At 41.0% G+C, this 12,518-nt stretch overlaps 1 protein-coding gene across 1 annotated transcript in view; it reads left to right on the plus strand.

Annotated features, from left to right (window-relative positions):
• The window catches only part of SLC39A13 (solute carrier family 39 member 13), a 136,345-nt gene that overhangs the window by 87,457 nt on the left and 36,370 nt on the right, over positions 1 to 12,518 (plus strand). The gene's annotated exons all lie outside the window — the stretch shown is intronic.

Consider the following 12,518-nt stretch of genomic DNA (forward strand, 5'->3'; position numbering starts at 1 on the left):
TCTCAAAAATAATTTGCTGGGCAGAGTACCACTCTTGCCACCTGTCAGCAATCCATATCCCAGGCGTGGAGAACTGGGAGGCGGATTTTCTAAGTCGTCAGACTTTCCATCCGGGGGAGTGGGAACTCCATCCGGAGGTGTTTGCTCAGTTGATTCATTGTTGGGGCAAACCAGAGTTGGATCTCCATGGCGTCTCGCCAGAACGTCAAGCTTCCTTGTTACGGATCCAGGTCCAGGGACCCAGAAGCGACGCTGATAGATGCTCTAGCAGCGCCTTGGTTCTTCAACCTGGCTTATGTGTTTCCACCGTTTCCTCTGCTCCCTCGACTGATTGCCAAAATCAAACAGGAGAGAGCATCTGTGATTCTGATAGCACTTGCGTGGCCACGCAGGACTTGGTATGCAGACCTAGTGGACATGTCATCCTTTCCACCATGGACTCTGCCTCTAAGACAGGACCTTCTACAAGGTCCTTTCAATCATCCAAATCTAATTTCTCTGAGACTGACTGCATGGAGATTGAACGTTTGATTCTATCAAAGCGTGGCTTCCTCGAGTCAGTCATTGATACCTTAATACAGGCACGAAAGCCTGTTACCAGGAAAATCTACCACAAGATATGGAGTAAATATCTTTATTGGTGTGAATCCAAGAATTACTCATGGAGTAAGGTTAGGATTCCTAGAATATTGTCTTTTCTCCAAGAGGGCTTGGACAAAGGATTATCAGCTTGTTCCTTAAAGGGACAGATTTCTGCTCAGTCTATTCTTTTGCACAAGTGTCTGGCAGAGGTTCCAGGCATTTTGCCAGGCTTTGGTTAGAATTAAGCCTGTGTTTAAACCTGTTGCTCCCCCGTGGAGCTTAAACTTGGTTCTTAAGGTTCTTCAAGGAGTTCCGTTTGAACCCCTTCATTCCATTGATATTAAACTTTTATCTTGGAAAGTTCTGTTTTTGATGGCTATTTCCTCGGCTCGGAGACTCTCTGAGCTATCTGCCTTACAATGTGATTCTCCTTATCTGATTTTTCATGCAGATAAGGTAGTTCTGCGTACCAAACCTGGGTTTTTACCTAAGGTGGTTTCTAACAAGAATATCAATCAAGAGATTGTTGTTCCATCATTGTGTCCTAATCCTTCTTCAAAGAAGGAACGTCTTTTACATAATCTGGACGTAGTCCGTGCCTTGAAGTTTTACTTACAAGCTACTAAAGGTTTTCGTCAAACATCTTCCCTGTTTGTCGTTTACTCTGGACAGAGGAGAGGTCAAAAAGCTTCGGCAACCTCTTTCCTTTTGGCTTTGGAGCGTAATACGCCTAGCCTATGAGACTGCTGGACAGCAGCCCCCTGAAAGGATTACAGCTCATTCTACTAGAGCTGTGGCTTCCACCTGGGCCTTCAAAAATTATGCCTCTGTTGAACAGATTTGCAAGGCTGCGACTTGGTCTTCGCTTCACACTTTTTCAAAATTTTACAAATTTGATACTTTTGCTTCTTCGGAGGCTGTGTTTGGGAGAAAGGTTCTTCAGGCAGTGGTTCCTTCCGCTTAATCCTGCCTTGTCCCTCCCATCATCCGTGTACTTTAGCTTTGGTATTGGTATCCCACAAGTAATGGATGATCCGTGGACTGGATACACTACAAGAGAAATAAATTTATCAGGTAAGCATAAATTATGTTTTTTCTCTGAGGGTCCTTATAGCTCAGTGAGCAAATCTCTCTAGAGTCTAACTTCTATGGTCTTGGATTTGATCCTCAGTAAGTGACTCTGGGTCAAGTTAATCAATCAAATCTGGCTCCTCTGTATCTGTTTTGTGGCTACAGCTGATTTTTCGTCCAGGTCTAGATTGGACATGACTCGACTGTATTCATCTCCAGGTGGAATTAGAGCTTTCTCTTCTCAGGACTAGATGTGTAATCTCTAGGATCACCTGGATGCTGCTCAAATAGCTCTATGGTTAGGTGCGTAGCCTTGTAGTAGAGAGTTTCCGTCAAGACCTCATGCAGTTCTAAGCTACCTTGGAATAGGGACTGCAATCCTAGAATTTTTCCTCTGAGTATTAATCAGTATGAAGGGTCTGCTCCAAGTCTGAGCATGATCATGTTAGGGAAAGGTTTAATTTTTTCAACAGGCTTAGATTTGCTGCGTCTCAGTTCAGTTGGAGGAGGTAGTCTTCCAGGAATCGGGAACGGATCTAATTTGATCCGCCCTAGGAAGATTTTCCCTATAGAGATATCTGAAGTCCGGATCAAGAGAGGCTTTATTTATCGGTGTATTGGATCTTGTCTCCCCAGGAGTATGTCCTGGTTCCTCGGGCAGAACGAGCTCTGCGATCTACCCTTTTTAAACCTCATGGGTCTCTCAACTTTTTCAAGATTCCGTCCTTCAATGGAGACTTCCATTCTATTCTCCTTTTTAGTTTAGGAGCATCTTTTCAGGTCTACCATAGAGCTGAAGGACGCTTTCATCTCTAGGAACATTCCGCTTCCTATGGTTAGTCTTTCTGGACATACACTTCCAATGTGTAGTTTATTTCTTTTGCTTTATGCTCCTCAATTTAATTTTTTCCGGTGGGAGTTGTCTCTATGGAAGGACTTTTTATCTGGGTCCTTTCCTTTTTCCGGGATAGTCTCTCACTGTACTAAACCTAGCTATGCTTGAGAACTGGGTATACAGTGTTGCTATGGTGCACGGGAGCCTGTATAAGAGCAGATAGTAGTCTTTAGCTGACCTTTGTAAAACTCTTCGGATAATCCTAGTTTTTCTCTGAAGCTGTCTGCTTGGAGTTTGACCTAGTTGTAGTTAGACATACCTTCTTTAGGGAGGTCATTTTGCCATGCTTCAGGCTCGTAAGGATTTCTTCCTAAGGTGGTATCTGATTGCAACATCAATCAATAAATTGTTGTTCCTTCTTTTTGTCTGAATCCTTCTTCTCAAAAGGAACGTCTGTTACACAATCTGGATGTTGTGCGTGCTCTCAAATTCTATCTATAAGCTACTAAAGTTTTTAGCCTGCCTTGTTCGTTGTTTTCGCTGGTAAGCGTAAGGGTAAAAAGGCCACTTCTACTTCTTTTTCTCTCTGGTTGAGAAGTGTTATCCAGTTAGCTTATGAGACAGCTGGACGACAGCCTCCTGAGAGAATCACGGCTCATTCCACTAGGGCTGTCTCTTTTCCCTGGGCTTTCAAAGATGAAGCCTATGTGGAACAAATCTGAAAGACGGCCTCATGGTCCTCTCTGCATACCTTTTCCAAATTATAAACTCGATTCAGATAGAGCATGCAATTTAAAGCAACTTTCTAATTTTCTCCTATTATCATTTTTTCTTTGTTCTCTTGCTATCTTTATTTTAAAAAAAACAGGAATGTGATGCATAGGAGCCGGCCCATTTTTGGTCGAGAACCTGGGTTATGCTTGCTTATTGGTGGGTAAATGTAAGCCCCCAATAAACGAGCGCTATCCATGGTGCTGAACCTAAAATGGGCTGGCTGCAAAGATAGCAAGAGAACAAAGAAAAATTTATAATAGGAGTAAATTAGAAAGTTGCTTAAAATTTCATGCTCTATCTGAATCATGAAAAGAAAAAAATTGGGTTCAGTGTCCCTTTAAGCAAGAGTAACCCAGGTTCTGAAACAAATATGGGCTGGCTCCTAAGCTTTACATTCCTGTTTTTTAAAGGGACACTAAACCCATATTTTTTCTTTCATGATTTAGATAGAGCATGCAATTTTAAGCAACTTTCTAATTTACTCCTATTATCAAATTTTCTTCATTCTCTTGCTATCTTTATTTAAAAAGCAGAAATTTAAAGCTTAGGAGCCAGCCCATTTTTGGTTCAACACCCTGGATAGTGCTTGCTTATTGGTGGCTACATTTAGCAAACCATAACCCAGGTCTGAACCAAAAATGGTCAAAATGGTTACATTCCTGCTTTTTAAAATAAAGATAGCAAGAGAATGAAGAAAAATTGATATTGGGAGTAAATTAGAAAGTTGCTTAAAATTGCATGCTCTATCTGAATCATTAAAGAAAAAGATTGGGTTTAGGGTCCCTTTTTATACTTGTACACTATTATGTCCCTTTAACCGTTGTTCTGATATTGGGTCTTTTTCTGATTGCACACCCTGCTTTTGTAACATTCCTGTGTGCGATCCGCTGCTTGTTTCATTGTAGCAGTGCTGGAGACAAAATTCTTTAAAGGGATATGCTAGTGTATATAATGATGGGGCTATTTATTCTATAGCATGATATTTTAAGACATTTTTGTTTGCCAAATTTGTATATATTTTATTAATTGTGCTCAGTGATCATCACTATATACAGAATATACTGGGCACATTTGACTTAGGCCTGTGTCTATGTTGGGGGCATCAGTTTTTGAGCGGTAGGTCTATGGCATGATGCCTTCTTACTCTTATGCTCCCCATGCTCCTTTTATTTATAAGATATCTGTGATTTCTGTCTGCTATGGGTACATCACCCCTCCATGCATCACTGGATTGAGATTGTGAGAAATATGATGCAAATAGGACTTAAACTTGTTAGTGTTGAAGTGAGTGCAGAATCCTCACATCACTGGTAGAAGCAGACTGGTGCATAGTAACAAGCAATATACAAGGGAGATATGTGGGATATGCCCAGTAGGAACAATTCTTAAAACACTATGCTGGAGCTATAGGCTCTAGAATATCGTCTTAAAGAGACCTGAAACCCAAATATTATTATAATTATTATTGTTATTATTTTCATGATTCAGATGGAGCATGCAATTTTAAACAACTTTCTAATTTACTTCTCTTTTGTTGAAAAGCAGGGACATAAGCGTAGTAGCCGTCCCATTTCTGGAGCGCTATATGGCAACAAATTTGCAAGAAAGTTATCCATTTGCGAGACCACGAGATGGTAGTACTATTTCCTGTATTGCTTCAGATGCCTACCTAGGTATCTCTTCAACACAGAATATCATGGGAACAAAGCAAATTTGACAATAGAAGTAAATTGGAAACTTTTTTTTAAAATTGTATGTTCTGTCTGAATCACAAAGGAACATTTTTGGGTTTCATATCCATCTAATGTTAGTACAGAATTATATTTCATTTCATCTAGCGATACCAGTAAAAGAAAGGGAAGGAAACTTTAAAGATTTAACCCCCCCCCCCCCCCAAAAAAAAAAGACAAGGCATATGTGTGTAATTACGAATCAACAGCTAGCTCCCAGTAGTGCATTGCTGCTCTTGAGCCTACCTAGGTATGGTTTTCAACAAAGGACACCAATGGAACAAAGTCAATTTTGATAATAGAAATAAGTTGAAAACTCCTTAAAATGACATGCTTGATCTGAACCATGAAAAGTTTAATTTTGACTTTCTTGTCTCTTTAAGAAACAGTAGTACAGACATGTAATTCCTGTTTGCGTCAAAATTAAATAAAAAAAAACAAACACTTTAGCTTGTCCTAATTATTTGCAAAACCATTCCAAGTACATTTAAAAATAATAGTGCTGTTTAATATGCATGATAGAAATGTTTAGCATTTTCTTTTCTATTTAAGATTTGTCTTCTTTAAAGGGACACTGTACTCAACTGTGTCATCCATATGAAAGAGCGACATCTAAACCCATTGAGATTGTGTGGGTTTTTGCATAAAAAAAATGTGAAGGAAAACCCTTTAAAGGGACAGTTTAGAAAAAATAAGCATTCATGGTTCATACAGGGAATTCCATTTTAAACAACTTTCCAATTTACTTTTATCATAAAATTTGCTTTGTTCTTTGTATTTGTTAAAAACTAAACCTAGGTAGGCTCATAATTTCTATGTCCTTGAAGGCCGCCTCTTATCTCAGTGCTTTTTGACAGTTTTTCACAGCTAGACAGCGCTAGTTCATGTGTACCAGATAAATAATATTGTGCTCACTCCATTGGAGTTATTTATGAGTCCGCACTGATTGGCTAAAACACAAGTCTGTCAAAAGAACTGAAATAAGGGGGCAGTCTGCAGAGGCTTGGATACAAAGTAATGACAGAAGTAAAAAAAAAAAGTGTATTAATATAACTGTTGGTTATGCAAAACTGGGGAATGGTTAATAAAGGGATTATCTATCTTTTTAAACAAACATTAAGGAGTAGACTGTCCCTTTAACAGATTCAAAAACTATAGGTTTTACCAGTACTAAAAATAAAGGTGACCTTCATTAACGAGTTTTAAAAAAAAAACTTTAGAAAGTACCTTTATTTCACTGCAGCTTCACTGCGAACCTAAGTGGCTACCGCCATTTACGGCGAAAGTCTCTTTTTTTTTTTTTTTTTCTTCTTTTTTTTTCTTCTTTTTTTTTCTTCTTCAATGAGGAGACTTTTCCACCTCTTAGCCAATAGCCGTGCTAGCATATGGTAAATCCTAGCTGTATCACTTGTGTTCTTCCTGTAATGCTCAATTCATACCTCCCAGCTGTCCCACGATAAATCCCACAGCTTCCCTATCAGGGCAAATGTCCTAGTTTCCAGAAACAGACCAGATTCCACCCATGGTGCACTTTTGACTTGTTCCTTCTGATGTAGATCCGCCCAACAAATGCAACATGTCCCCCTCTCCTCACTGTTCCAGAAGCCTCTGGGAAATTAGGCTTTTACCACTAATGCTCATTAACCCCTTCGTGACCAGACCACTTTTCCATTTTCTGACCGTTTGGGACCAGGGCTGCTATTTCATTTCTGCTGTTTGTGTTTAGCTGTAATTTTCTTCTTACTCATTTACTTTACCCACACATTATATGCCGTTTTTCTCACCATTATTTTCATAATATCTTATCATTTACTATAAAAACATTATAAAATATGATGAAAAAATGTAAAAAAACAACCCACACTTTTTCTAATTTTGACCCCCAAAATCTCTTACACATCTACAACCACCAAAAAACACCCATGCTAAATAGTTTCGAAATTTTTTCCTGAGTTTAGAAATAACCAATGTTTACAAGTAGCATTTTTGCTATTTCCAAACAATTTTTTTTCTCAAAATTAGCAATAGTTACATTGGAACACTGATATCTGTCAGGAGTCCCTGAAAATCCCTTGGTGTGTGTGTTTATATAAACAAATTTTTAGAAGACATCCCAAAATATTGATCTAGGCCCATTTTGGTAAATTTCATGCCACCATTTCACCACCAAATGCGATCAAATAAAAAAAAACGTTCACTTTTTCACAAACTTTAGGTTTCACACTGAAATTATTTACAAACAGCTTGTGCAATCATGGCACAGTTGGTTGTAAATGCTTCTCTGGAATCCCCTTTGTTCAGAAATAGCAGACATATATGGCTTTAGCATAGCTTTTGGTAATTAGAAGGCCGCTAAATGTCGCTGCGCACCACACTTGTATTATGCCCAGCAGTGAGGGGGTAAATTAGGGAGCTTGAAGGGTTAATTTTATCTTTAGTGTAGAGATCAGCCTCCCACCTGACACATCCCACCCCCTGATCCCTCCCAAACAGCTCTCTTCCCTCCCCCACCCCACAATTGTCCCCGCCATCTTAAGTACTGGCAGCTCTCTAACCCTACCCCTCTCACTATTTGGTGCCCATTCAATAAATAAATATTTTTTTTCTCTTGTAAGGTGTATCCAGTCCACGGATCATCCATTACTTGTGGGATATTCTCATTCCCAACAGGAAGTTGCAAGAGGACACCCACAGCAGAGCTGTCTATATAGCTCCTCCCCTAACTGTCATATCCAGTCATTCTCTTGCAACTCTCAACAAACATGGAGGTAGTAAGAGAGAAGTGGTGAAATGTAGCTGTTATTTTGCTTCAATCAAAAGTTTATTATTTTTAAATGGTACCGGAGTTGTACTATTTTGTTCCAGGCAGAAAAATAGAAGAATCTGCCTGTGATTTCTATGATCTTAGCAGGTTGTAACTAAGATCCAATGCTGTTCTCACACATGACTGAAGAGAGAGATAACTTCAGCGGGGGAATGGCATGCAGGTTATCCTGCTATGAGGTATGTGCAGTTAAGATTTTTCTAGAAGATGTGAATGCTAGAAAATGCTGCTGATGCCAAATTTATGTAAGGTAAGCCTGAATACAGTGATTTAATAGCCACTGGTATCATGCTTACTTTCTGAGGTAATACTCTTTTATATTTACAATATAAAATGTTTGCTGGCATGTTTAAACGTTTTTATATATACTTTGGTGATAAAACTTTATTGGGACCTAGTTTTTTCTACATGGCTGGCTTAAATTTGCCTAGAAACAGTTTCCTGAGGCTTTCCACTGTGTTATTATGAGTGGGAGGGGCCTAATTTAGCGCTTTTTTGCGCAGTAACTTTTACAGACTGAGACATCCAGCTTCCTCCATGAGTCCCCTGAATGCTATAGGACATCTCTAAAAGGCTCTTAGGCTTTCCAAAATCGTTTGCTGGGGAAGGTAGGCCCACAGCAAGGCTGTGGCAGTTTGGTGTGACTGTTAAACGTCTATCGTTTTTTTTTTTTATCCGTTTTTTGAACTAAGGGGTTAATCATCCATTTGCAAGTGGGTGCAATGCTCTGTTAGCTTATTATACACACTAAAAATTTGTTTCTCTTAAAGGCACAGTACCGTTTCTTATATTTGCTTGTTAACTTGATTTAAAGTGTTTTCCAAGCTTGCTAGTCTCATTGCTAGTCTGTACAAACATGTCTGACATAGAGGAAACTCCTTGTTCATTATGTTTAAAAGCCATGGTGGAACCCCCTCTTAGAATGTGTACCAAATGTACTGATTTCACTTTAAGCAATAAAGATCATATTCTGTCTTTAAAAAATGTATCACTAGAGGAATCTGACAAGGGGGAAACTATGCCGACTAACTCTCCCCATGTGTCAGATCCTTTGACTCCCGCTCAAGGGACTCGCGCTCAAATGGCGCCAAGTACATCTAGGGCGCCCATAGCGTTTACTTTACAAGACATGGCGGCAGTCATGGATAATACACTGTCAGCGGTATTAGCCAGACTACCTGAATTTAGAGGAAAGCGAGATAGCTCTGGAGTTAGACAAAATACAGAGCATACTGACGCTTTAAGAGCTATGCTATGTCTGATACTGCCTCACAATATGCAGAAGCTGAAGGAGAGCTTCTTTCTGTGGGTGATGTTTCTGATGACGCAACCTGATATCTCTACATTTAAATTTAAGCTTGAACACCTCCGCGTGTTACTCAGGGAGGTTTTAGCTGCTCTGAATGACTGATACAATTGCAGTGCCAGTGTGTAGACTGGATAAATACTATGCAGTGCCGGTGTGCACTGATGGTTTTTCCAATACCTAAAAGGTTTACAGAAATTATTACTAAGGAATGGGATAGACCAGGTGTGCCGTTCTCTCCCCCTCCTATTTTTAGAAAAATGTTTCCAATAGACGCCACCACACGGGACTTATGGCAGACAGTTCCTAAGGTGGAGGGAGCAGTTTCTACTCTAGCAAAGCGTACTACTATCCCTGTCGAGGACAGTTGTGCTTTCTTAGATCCAATGGATAAAAAGTTAGGTTACCTTAAGAAAATGTTTATTCAACAAGATTTTATCCTACAGCCCCTTGCATGCATTGCTCCTGTCACTGCTGCTGCGGCATTCTGGTTTGAGTCTCTGGAAGAGGCTTTACAGGTAGCGACTCCATTGGATGACATACTTGACAAGCTTAGAGCGCTTAAGCTAGCCAATTCTTTTGTTTCTGATGCCATTGTTCATTTGACTAAACTAACGGCTAAGAATTCTGGTTTTGCTATCCAGGCGCGCAGAGCGCTATGGCTTAAATCATGGTCAGCTGACGTTACTTCAAAGTCTAAGCTGCTTAACATTCCCTTCAAGGGGCAGACCCTATTCGGGCCTGGTTTGAAGGAGATTATTGCTGATATCACTGGAGGAAAAGTTCATGCCCTTCCTCAGGATAGGTCCAAGTCAAGGGCCAAACAGTCTAATCTTCGTGCCTTTCGAAACTTCAAGGCAAGTGCGGCATCAACTTCCTCTAATGCAAAACAAGAGGGAACTTTTGCTCAGTCCAAGACGGACTGGAGACCTAACCAGACCTGGAACAAGGGTAAGCAGGCCAAAATGCCTGCTGCTGCCTCTAAGACAGCATGAAGGAATGGCCCCCTATCCGGTAACGGATCTAGTAGGGGCAGACTTTCGCTCTTCGCCCAGGCGTGGGCAAGAAATGTCCAGGATCCCTGGGCTTTGGAAATTATATCCCAGGGATATCTTCTGGACTTCAAGGCTTCCCCCCCAAAAGGGAGATTTCACCTTTCACAATTATCTGCAAACCAGATAAAGAGAGAGGCATTCTTACACTGTGTACAAGACCTCCTAGTTATGGGAGTGATCCATCCAGTTCCAAAGGAGGAACAGGGACAGGGATTTTACTCAAATCTGTTTGTAGCTCCCAAAAAAGAGGGAACCTTCAGACCAATTTTGGATCTAAAGATCTTAAACAAATTCCTCAGAGTTCCATCATTCAAGATGGAGACTATTCGTACCATCTTACCTATGATCCAGGAGGGTCAATACATGACTTGGGGCAAACCAGAACTGGATCTCATGGCGTCTCGCCAGAACGCCAAGCTTCCTTGTTACGGATCCAGGTCCAGGGACCCCAAGGCAACGCTGATAGATGCTCTAGCAGCGCCTTGGTCCTTCAACCTGGCTTATGTGTTTCCACCGTTTCCTCTGCTCCCTTGTCTGATTGCCAAAATCAAGCAGGAGAGAGCATTGGTGATCTTGATAGCGCCTGCGTGGCCACGCATGACTTGGTATGCAGATCTGATGGACATGTCATCTTTTCCACCATGGACTCTGCCGCTGAGACAGGATCTTCTACTTCAGGGTCCTTTCAACCATCCAAATCTAATTTCTCTGAGGCTGACTGCCTGGAGATTGAAGGCTTTATTTTATCAAAGCATGGTTTCTCCGAGTCAGTCATTGATACCTTAATTCAGGCACGAAAGCCTGTCACCAGGAAAATCTATCATAAGATATGGCGTAAATATCTTTATTGGTCTGAATCCAAGGGCTACTCATGGAGTAAGGTCAGGATTCCCAGGATATTATCTTTTCTCCAAGAAGGGTTGGAGAAAGGATTGTCAGCTAGTTCCTTAAAGGGACAGATTTCTGCGCTATCTATTCTTTTGCACAAGCGTCTGCTTTGATTTGCAAGGCGGCGACTTGGTCTTCGCTTCATACTTTTTCAAAATTCTACAAATTTGATACTTTTGTTTCTTCGGAGGCTATTTTTGGGAGAGAGGTTTTACAGGCAGTGGCACCTTCCGTTTAAGTACCTGCCTTGTCCCTCCCTTCATCCGTGTACTTTAGCTTTGGTATTGGTATCCCACAAGTAATGGATGATCCGTGGACTGGATACACCTTACAAGAGAAAACATAATTTATGCTTACCTGATAAATGTATTTCTCTTGTGGTGTATCCAGTCCACGGCCCGCCCTGTCATTTTAAGGCAGGTATTTTTTAATTTTAAACTACAGTCACCACTGCACCCTGTCGTTTCTCCTTTCTTAGTTTGTTTTCGGTCGAATGACTGGATATGGCAGTTAGGGGAGGAGCTATATAGACAGCTCTGCTGTGGGTGTCCTCTTGCAACTTCCTGTTGGGAATGAGAATATCCCACAATTAATGGATGATCCGTGGACTGGATACACCACAAGAGAAATAAATTTATCAGGTAAGCATAAATTATGTTTTTCTATAGTGTAGCTGCCCCCTCAATACCCCCCACCCCCTCCCAGATCCCTTTTTAAAAACATAATTTCCCACCACCCGTTCCCACCAAAACTTCAATGCACATAAGTGCAGATCGCGGGCGCCCACATGCCCCGTGCACGCTCCCGCACGCCCGGGGACTGATCCGACACTGCTGGCCGGAAGTTAGCCAGCAATGGGCCGCCCACCCGCCTCCCTGCAAATGCTCCCACCCACCAACGATCAGCACCATCGCTGGCTGATGCAGAGAGGGCCACGGAGTGGCTCTCTTTGCATCAGTGTGCCAAAAAAGGTATTGCAGTGATGCCTCCATATAGAGGCATCGCTGCAATACCTTGAAAGCGGCTGGAAGTGATCAGGATAGCTTCCAGCCGTTTGAAACCCCCTGATGGTCCTTGGTCGTTAAGGGTATTTTTTTGTAGGACGTTCCTGGCACGTCCTCGGTCGTGAAGGGGTTAAAGGGACATGAAACTCATATTGTTTCTTTCATGATTCAGATAGAGCATGTGATTTTAAACAACGATCCAATGTACTTCTATTATCTAATTTTGTTTTGTTATTCCTTGTTTTATTGGCTCACCCAGTGTGTTCAACTAGCTCCCAGTAGTGCATGTATGCTCCTTCAACAAAGCATACCAAGGGAATGAAGCAAATAAGATAATATAAGTAAATTAGAATGTTGTTTAAAATTAGATTCTCTATCTGAATTGTGAAATAAGAATTTTAAGTTTTATGTCCCTTTAAGCATGCCCATAAGTCAGTGAGCATATGTGG

Source organism: Bombina bombina, chromosome 7, assembly GCF_027579735.1.
Source record: "Bombina bombina isolate aBomBom1 chromosome 7, aBomBom1.pri, whole genome shotgun sequence".
NCBI lineage: Eukaryota > Metazoa > Chordata > Amphibia > Anura > Bombinatoridae > Bombina > Bombina bombina.